The following is a 10,624-nucleotide window of genomic DNA, read 5'->3' on the forward strand; positions in this document are numbered from 1 at the left end:
CTGTATGCATCAAATTGCTCTCCATGGAAGTAAAACAGAAATGAGCAACCTCATCCCTCTTCTGACTTCAGTGACCTCACTAGAGCTAAAATGATAAAACAGACTGCAAAACATTAAGCTGAAGTCTCTGCTCTAAAACCCTCTCAAACCATTGCATAAAAATAGCTCATCTCCCTCCCAGAATGTTCAGTTCCATTATCTAAAGGCAGTTGACATATTTACAGTTTTGATACTGAGGCAACAAAGCCACGTCCTTCCAGGGACTGTAAGGCTGCAGTGGACCGGAGACGTCTTTGTCCTGTTTTCTCCTACTGCAGCATTTGACATACAGCATGGGAGACTTTTTGGTCTTTGTACTAAACATCCTCTTTATTTTAATAGACATGGAAGCCACTTAATGGTCTGCTTGCAGTGGCTTAGGAGACATTTAAGAAGAAGAGACATTTCTGTGAAATTCTCTGAATTCAACCTCTGCTCTAAAGCTGCCTGTGACTGCAGCAGAATACATTCAACAACCCATGTGCTCCCTGGTTATCCTGTGGTTTCAGTCATTTCTTTCCTGCTGCAAGGTACAAAAAATGTAGACCTCAGATAGCAAAGAAACAGGATGCACAAAGCACACATTGAAGAATTTCTTCACAGCCCAAGGTTCTTTATTATCACAGGAAGTTTCACAAAATCAGAAATTAATTGCTTAACAATGGCAATCACTGATAGAACAGATGTTAATGTTCATAGCCATATTAAAAAACTGGCTAGACAGTTAAACAAGCCTGAAGCCATATGAACATTACCCCATAAAAATAATTTTAATTCAACTAAAATATTCTTGGATACTTGTGTTGCATCTTTGGAGTGCTGGCAGCTGTGTCCAGCCTCCAGCCCATCTAATCAATACCCCTTTTCCTGACAATCTATAGATGAGTTGGCTATTTATCCCAAGATTCTTTGGAAAATGGCAAAACCAAGGCACAAGGAAATATTTAACTTTGCAAGAGGCTGAAGGACATCAAAGTGCTTTGCAAATTATTCTATTCAAGCTTCTAGAGCTACAGCTCTTGTTTTTGAATAACCTTGAATAGCACATCCAATTTGTTTCTTCATCCAACAGCTTCCCTTTACTGCTTATCCTGCAGACCTCCTAGAAAAGCCACCCACCCACCTTCTTTCATGCTGGCCCATACACACCGTGTGTTCTAGCTGAGTGTGAAAATAGAACCTTTTCATGCCACCAAACTGACCAAGGACACCTTCAAAAAAGCAAAGACAAGTGCAATCCAAACAAGTGATTTCTCCAGCCACTGGAGCCTCAGTTGGAAAAACAAGAGCTGAGGTGTACCATTGTACATTTTTCTGCCACTCTGTATTCATCAATTAATTTAACTTTTTTCACCTCCTCTTTAGCTTTTTGGGGAGGATTTGTTGGGGAGGAGGGTTGGGGTAGGTTTCTTGTTTCTATACCTCCTCTACTGTGCTCCCTTCACTTTGATGGGTTCAATGCTTATCTTTACTTCTTCTCTTATACACTGATTCTTCTCATGCTTTTCAATACTAACAGCAACGACCTGAAAAAACAAGTGGCTAACTACTAACTTCTAGTTATACCATCTCAGCAACAAAGTTTTGTGCCAGACCAGATAAGGGAAGTGATGATTCTCCAGCACCTGGGAAGCGGCACCGTGGGATGAGCCGCTCAGTCCTGGTCCCAGCAGACAAAAGGCTCCTCTGCAACTGCCATGAGCAAGTCACCATGACAGAAACTTCAGAAGGTTTTGAGACTTAGCAGTGAATTCAATCCAACTATTACACTTCTACACAAAACCTGGAAACAATCAGAAGAATTTTAACCCATCCATCTCCTTACAGCCATGCACAGACTGGAGACCCCTCAGTACATAAAGGGAAAAGATCAGCATATGAAACTTATGAAAATGTTTTCCTTCCTTTTGTACTAAGGGAATTTATATAACAACTTGGACTTGAAGCACATTCCAAACTCACCAGGCACTTTGACCACATGCTGCTTCCTGCAAGCTCTGCTGGCTGGGGCAAAACATGTTCTTTCCCTTCCAGCCAAGTTAATGCTGCATTTTGGATCCTTGGCTGAACAGGGAGGTGACACAGTGTCAACATAAAGATGCCAATTAGCACATTTTACTATGACAGCCACTACATCTTCCAAAGAACCTAGGGATGTTAAAACATCTTTTCTGGGAATTGAGTTGTTACCAAACCTTGTGGGTTCATGTTCCTCTCAAGAAAAGCTAAATACTCTTCCACACCAGAGATGCAAAAGGGTGGAATCAGAAAAGAGCTATTTTAATGCTGAGGTGGAACAAAAATTAGAAATTAGCAAAGAGCAAATTAAGCCCTTGTTGGAAATCAACTCATTAATGAAGAAATACACAGAGTTTGCTGCTGTCATTTTTCTTTCTGGAGGATTTGCAGCATTCTTGATGCAACCTACTTTTGACTGACAGACTCCTATGCATGATTTGCACCTTTATGAGGAGGAAGAATAGCAACAATCCAGTAAAAAGCAGAGCAATGTGTTACTCTTTCCAACAAACATTCCAGCAGGGACATTGCAAAGGATGATCTTAAAGTAGACTGTCACCACTCACTTGAGCCACTTGTTTTCTAGTTCACCAAGGTTTATAAACCCCTAGGTCTAGAATGGAGGACAGTAGCTGGGAAAAGACAGGTATCACTTACATCTTTATGATAAAGGTATAGCATGGGGCCAAATGGCTTAAGAGAAAATAAAACAAAAATTTTCCTGCAGAGTTTTCTTAAAATCATTGAAAATATTCTGTCTTGGGCATCCAAGCCAAGACCAACTGAAAGCCAAGCAACTTCTGTCTGCTTTGAACCTGAGGCAACTCTACCAGGAGCTCCTCTGCTCAACTACAGACATGCAGAACCTCTGTCCAGCTCAAGGGCATTCCTGCAGTCTCAGGCTTTCCTTGGAGTAGTGCAAAACTTCATTCTGATGCTTCAAGCAAAAATAAAAGGGAATGGTGATGAGAAGATGTTATAATGTAACCAATTAGCAAATAGACTTTTCCATACTGCCTCCTGTAAACTCCTTTTCCAGTGTTCAGTAGGATGTAGAGAAACATCTCAAGAATCTTACAGGCAGTAAGAACTAGCAGTTGTTGTTAAGCATCTATGAAATTCTGTATGTTTTCCTATAAGGGTTATACTGTTTTGAGCTGAGTGGCTTGAATTTAATTTCATCAGTTAGCCTGAGGCCACAGGAGCGCAGGAGCAATCTATTACATGTCTTGAAGTCATTATAAGAACTGTTAGCAATTTTTGAGGCAGTTGTATTTAATGGCATCCATCAAAGCCCTGCATCCCCTCATTGGTCCTGCCTCAGCACAGCCCCACTCAGGCAGAATAACCAAGCCTTCAGACTCCAAAGGGCACTGGGAACACATGCCCTGCAGCAGCATCTCAAAGGTCAAGGTTTAAAATTAGGTTTTGCTGTTTGACTTCATATGAGCAATTTTGGACTAATAGCTGTCCCATCTCTTAGCACTCTGAGTGGTAAGTCATACTGTGAAAGCCCTGCAAGGCACACCTAACAACGATTTCAATTTTTACTGCGAACACATTCAGGCCTTCTCCTTGAGCCAGCACAAGAATATTACTTACATTACAGTTAGGAAGCAGACAGATGCTGCATTTTGATTGGTTTCACATATTGTATTTCTAGGATTCAGAATTTGCACTCAGCTGAGTGGCTGAATACCCCTGGGACTCGTTACTAAATACAGAGTGATCTAGACAAATGTTACTGTTCTCATCATTTGTACTCCTCAAAGGCATCAGCCATGGAACCACAGAGCAGCAGTTTGAAGGTAGATTTAAAAGACTTTTCATGCTTCTCAATTTGCATATTGGAAACAGCAGTACTCTTCCTTACAGTTAACAAATGAGATGCTCAATTTACTGCTGATGTTTTTACAGGTTGGCATTTGCAATTTGCTACATTCAAATCAAAATGTAGAGGACGGCCTTGTGACGTTTAGCAGAGAGGTTTCCAGCACTATATATATATATATATCAGCAGTAATATCTTTCCACCCTAAATAACCACTGTCACTTGCAACAGTAGGCTCAAGTCTGACTTCATCCAGATGCGTGGGAGTTTATGCATGAGCTCCTGATTATGCCTAGATTTTTCACTTCAAGCATAGAATGTGTGCACCTCCATATCATCAGATAGTGGCAGTCCTTGTAATTATCTTGTCTCTTTCGATTTTTCTTAGGCTTTCCAAAGATTACTCTCCCTCTCAGAAATTATTACACCCAAGAAAATTATATGCATTAAATACAATGAGGCAATGCTAATATCAAGGACAAGGAAGGAAAAGGGGTTGAGCTTTTATCCTTTTCATTCAGGAAAGATGAGTGAAATTATTTTTATTGTAATCCTGGAACAGGGAAAAGAGTAGTCTCAATTTTTAAATTCTATAAGTCTCCAAAGCACTGTTTTTTCTCCAGACTTCTTAAGCTTATCTTTAAGATTTCGAATTTCTTCACTGAATAAAAATTTATCTCTGTCTTCCAAAAAACATGATTCCTGGGCTAAACAAGTACCTATGTAATACCGACTCAATGCATTCAAATATCCAGTGAGATAATTCGTACTTCTTCCCTTTGCCATTTGCATTTAAATAGCCTGGCATTTTGCTGGGAGGAAAATTTCGTTTAAAAGGCTATAACCTGTATTAGTTATACTTTTGTGAACAGAAAATTAGAACTACTAAAATAATTATACAAAAGCTCTTGAGAAGCCAAGAGACACCAACAACAAAGGCCAAAGCTGAGCTAAGGCAAAGTTCTTTGACTCCCTAAGATCCACTCAGTATTATCTGCAACTTTGGAAGTGATGTTATTCCTCTGTAAGTCCAGTAGCTGTATTAAACTGATAACACGTGTCTATATATCTTAGGGAAAAAGCAATAAACCCTGCTGTGAAACACTATTTCCGTAGTATCTTGGAGAAAAGATAACTTTTTCCACAAACTCATTTTTCATTTCCACAGCATTGTCTTCTTTTTCAAACAGGATATAACATGATTCCACAGACAACTTCAAAAATGAGTGTTTATCCAAGCTCACTTTTTATACAAAAGCTACCCAACTCAAGAAATTAATAAAAACAGAAATGCATTATACTTCCCCAGAAACTGAAAGACAGCACTGACATCAGCAGAGCTGAAGTGTTTCAAGTCATTTTCAAGGCAGAAAAATCACCTCCCATGGGTTAAAAGAAGACTCTAGCTGAGAAATAGCATTTTTACAAATAACTGTATCATAAGACCTTAGGAATGGTGATTTCCCACTTTTTCCCATAGCATTGTCTTTCCACCATTGCTGAAAAACAACTTTCTTACTTTAATTTCTCTACCTTTTCTAGAAATATTTAGAAAAAGCTTTATATATGAGCTGTAATGGTGCAAAGACAAAGGCAGCAGCTTCCATAATGCAGGGAACTCTTCAGGGCAGATGAGACCCTCCAGCCCTCTTCATGCTCTGAGCATCACTGACGTCCACAAGAACAGTTTACTGTACTTTTACAACTTCTTCATTTAATTTCCCACTGAAGATTTTTTTCAAGTACTAACACTACTGTAATGAGATAATATGGTATTATAATCCTATTGAAACAGAACAACTCAAATTATTGCTGTCAGCAGTATAACTGCAGAGGTAACACGAGTCCTATGCTGCTGGGGTGGGAGGGAAGAAGAGCCCCACAGCCCATGCAAACTTCTGCTCCAGCACAGACAGGGACACACCAGACCTGGTTTGGGCTCCAACAAAAGCAATAAATAAAGTCTCCTCTAGCCCGGCAATTATCACCTTCTGCTCAGCACCTGCAGTTCTCACCAAAAGCAGAGTCTGTGGTACTGCACAGAGGGCACACGTCCTTGGATTTGCTACAGACCTGTCTGGAGCTGGGGAGGCTGGGGGAGGTCTGTGTCCTGCAGAGTGAATATCAGGACAGCCCCACACAGTAAGTGAGGAAAAGGAAGAAGAGGAAGGAGTTCAAAGGAGTTTCCAGAGTGAAGATAATAAGGTCCCAGGTTAATCACTCAGTTCTAATAAAGTGAGAGACCAGGGAACTGCATAAATCCAAGACTTAAACAAGGGATTCCTGAGTGTGAGGAGTGTCTAAGCTAAGTCTCTGCTGTGACTGGTTCAAGCTGGGGATTTGAATGTAGGCCTGGCACAATCCAGTAAACAATATAATCCAGTTATCAGTGCCTGACAGAGACAGGACTCCTTTGGAGCTGCTTTTATAAATAAATGCTACTTTTATAAATAAATGTTTGCTGCTGGCAAGATACAAAGATAAGTCATGACTCAGAACCAGTTTATGACAGACTACAAGGTTCAGTGTCCTTCCCACAAAGTTTTAATTTATTTACATGAAGAGCTGTAGAGGTTGAGACCAAACCCTTAGAGAGTCCTAGAACACAGCCTTCCTTTCTTTTTACCAAGAGTCTTAGTCAAAAAGGTATCACAAAAAAAAACTAATAAAAATGTATCTAGAGGAAAAATTGATAGCAAGCTCACAACCTTCACAATATGCAAAGAGATAGCTAGTTTACAGAGGGACAAAGTAAAGCAGAGAGTTCCCAAAATTTCCCCAGATTTTTAAGAAGCTGGATCTCTTACAAAGATTATAATTCTAAACATTACTGTTAAAGATATTGCTTTCTCTGAAGGTACTGCTGAAATGGAGTCCTGAGATTCATAGCATGACATGCTATGAAAATATACACATTTGCAAGCTACTCTATGCTCAAAACCTGGGTCAACCACAGACACAACAAATACTCCTATTTTAGAGTACCTGAAATAGTTTTATTACTGTATCCTGGAGTTTTGCTTTAGTCCACTCTCAAGGACACACTGAAACTCAGATGGCTGCTTTTCTCTTTCAAAATTGTAACACTTAGGCCAAACAGGAAGAGCTCTTAACACGAGATAAAAACTAAGGTATGTGTTTCAGCCCATTTTCCAGATCCCCTATAGATACTGTTTAGGTCAGAACCAGAAGTCTTGGCTGAGTATTGTCCTTAGCCAGGTGCCACCAGCCATGTGCACATCCAGCCTGGATGCAGGCACAGGTAGCAGGGTGGTCTGTCCTACACAAACATTAAACAAGCAGGGAAGGACTGCCATGGATATAAATGGTACTGCCCTGTTGGAACAAGAAGCACCACAACATTCAGCATTGACATTAAGGGGAAAAGTGGTCCTCATTGCACTTGGGGAGATTAAATCACTTTTCTGCCTTGGAAAAAAAAAAATCGCCTCAAATCTATTGACCCAGACAGAGATTTATGTTCTGTGGACTTCACAAATAATTTATACATTCACGCATGTAATCGTCACTTCAGGTAATTTACCCTTTTACAAATCCTGATACTGGAACAGAAGTCCTCAGATATAAATTATAATAAGAGAAATAATACTTTGGAGAAAAAGCATTAATGCAGATGGAACAACCTGTGACCAAACCCAGTAACATGAAGTCTTTATGTGCTAGGAACTGGTTCTAGAAGTCTTAAGAGATGAGGGCATGGGGAATTTGTGTAACACCCCAGTATATCTCTCACTTCTAATGGCTTCACTACCCACGTTTTGAGCTGCTCTTGCCTCCTCTTCAACCAGTCTGCACTGTAGGCAGCACTGGCCATTACCAGGATGAGCTTTCCTGCTGCCTGCCTGAGTCCTCAGTTTTATTTTTTCCTAGTAAAATGGAGAGTCAGAAAAGGTTATTTCCATCTCTTTTTTAATACACTTCTTTTGCCAAGACCTTTCTTGCAGTCCAGAAGGTGAATGCAATAGAGCCACAAGACAGGAAACAAGGTGTGTAAATGTGACCTGACACAGGCCAGTAACCTTCCAGCTCAGAGCAACTGATTTCTAGCCCTTGCCATATTCAAGTACTAAGTCTGCCTTAAAATTACTTATTTTCATACTACCTGCACTGGCAACCAACTGTTCCAAATGACAGCTTATCAGAGATTCATATTTTACCCTCTAGGTTGACTTTGCTTATAAACAAACAATAAATCCCAACCTGTTGTATGAAGATAAACCCTGTGCCTAAGCATCATGGAATGGTTTGGATTGGAAGGGAACTTTAAAGATCATCTAGTCCTACCCCTGTAATCAGCAGGTACATTTTCAACTAGATCAGGTTGCTCAGAGTCCCATCCAACCTGAACTTGAATGTTTCCAGGAATGGAGCACCTGCAACCTCCCTATGCAACCTGTGGCAGCATTTCATTACCCTTATCATAAAAATTTTTTCTTCATATCCAGTCTAAATCTAACCTCTTTTAATATCAAACAATAAATCGTTGTCTTATTGCTACAAGTCCCACCTTTCTTATAAATCTATTTTAAAGCTGTTACAAGTTCTCCCCCAAGCCTTCTCTTCTCCAGGCTGGATAGCCCCAGCTCTGTGTCTTCATAGGAGAGGTGTTCCATGCTTTGATCATTTTCATGGCCTTCCTCTGGACCCACTTCAACAGGATAACAAAATCCATTTCATTTTAAAGCATACCTTTACCAACTACAAAAAAACATAAAATATATGCTGTAGAATGAAAAATAAGAACAAAAAAAAAAAGAGAGAATTTGACATGACAAAAGAGAAATATGTATAAATGCCAACCAAGAGATCATGCTAACAAACAGATTTGAGACAAGTTTGAAGCAATCATTAAAAAGGTATGAGGGAAGACACAGGTGGTTCCACAGACTTGCATGCAAAGCCACCTCTGTAAAGCTTTGGCAATCCCTCTCTTTGCCAGAAACTAAGGATGCATGCAAAGCCTACAGATATATATAAGACAGCAGTACACCAAGATTCCTGCAATGGTGACTAGCACTAGGAAAGTTAGCTCTGAGAAACCATCCATGAAACACTGCTGTAGCTGCATGACTAACCCTAGCATCCCTTCCTTCCAGAGGGTAGAGGAAAACAACCTAATAAACATCCCCTACAGCAGTAATTAACCTTAATGCTAACCCAAGAGAAACTTTTCACAGAGGGTGAGGGAAAGAGGAAGTGCAATTGTCATGGTTTGACACTGGCCAAATGCCAGGCACCCACAAAAGCCATTCACTCACCCTCTCTTGCTCTCAAGCTGGGCAGAGGAGAGGGGAAAAAGTTAACAAAGGGCTCATGAGTTGAGATGAGGACTGGGAGAAAACACTCTAAGGGCAAAACAGGTTCAAATTCAAAGGTATAAAGTAAATTTATTATTAACAAAGTCAGAGGAGGGTAATGAGAAGTAAAATAATGCTTTAAAACACCTTTTTTCCCCCCAGACCTTCTCTCCTTCCCGCCAATGCCACAGGGAGACAGGCCATGGGGATTTGAGGTCCTCTGTTTGCTCAGGAAGAGGAGTCTTTCCTCTGCTGTGCTGTGGGGTCCCTCCCACAGGTAAACACGGGAGGGATGTGGCACAGGTCACCCCTCCACAGGGTGCCATCCTCTAAGGATAGGGTGCTCTAATTTGGAAGCAAGGGCCCTGTCTCTGTCTCTGGAAGCAAGGGCCCTCTCTCTCCATTCAGGTCGCTCACTGGATCACAGCTTTCTCTGGCATCCACCCACTCTGATATGAGCGCTTTTCCCATGGGCTGTGAGTGGATCTCTGCATCCCCTCTGGACTTCATGCATTACAGGGGGACAGATTGTTTCACCGTGGTCCTCACCCCAGCCTGCAGAGGAATCTCAGCTCCTACTCTAAGCACTTCCTCCCCCACTTTTTTTTCCACTGACCTTGGTGCTGCCATGTTGTTTTCCCTCACAGGTCTTTGCTTCATCCTCTTCTCTGACCAGAAATATAACTGCTGCCTGTAGATACCATTGCAAACAAGTTCCACCAATTCAAAGATTCCTACAGGATCCTGCAGCACCAAGAAGTCTTATCTCATCTAGGTTTCACGCTGAGGAGTCACTCGCCATGCTCTCACCACAGGCCTGGCACCCCTGCCACCACCACACAGGTGTGGCGGCCGCCACAGCGCCAGTGCTGTCTGAGGCCTCTCTTGGTGAGGGCCCCGGGCAGGAGAAGCCGCGGCCGGCCCTGCCCTCCTGCCCTCAGCGGGGCTGGCTGGGGCGGCCGTGCAGGCCGGGCTCGCTGCAGGCCACACTGAGATGGCGGCGGCTGCAGTGGCACAAATCACACATCGCCAGGGCTGTGCCAGAATGGCCCCAGCAGGGGTACCTCGAAGCCCTGGGAAAAATCTGCCAGTGTGCTGTTTGGATTTTCTTCTTAAATATGACATCACAGAGGTGTTACAAACCCCTCTAACTGGGCCAGCAGCATGTCCATCTCCAGAGCCATCAGAGATATTGGCTCTGTTGGACATGGTGGAAGCTTCCAGCAGCTCCTCACAGAAGCCACTTCTGTGGCCTCCCAGCTACCAAGCAACCAGGCCATGCCAAGTCAACACAGTAATTCAGCAAAACGTTCAAAACCAATCAAGACTATGGTTGATTATGTGAAATGGGTAAAATATACCCCACTTAAAAAGCATGGTGGTGCATGGTGATGGCAAAAAAAGAAAATCTCCATTA

This window comes from Molothrus aeneus, chromosome 14 (assembly GCF_037042795.1).
Source record: "Molothrus aeneus isolate 106 chromosome 14, BPBGC_Maene_1.0, whole genome shotgun sequence".
Taxonomy (NCBI): Eukaryota; Metazoa; Chordata; class Aves; order Passeriformes; family Icteridae; genus Molothrus; species Molothrus aeneus.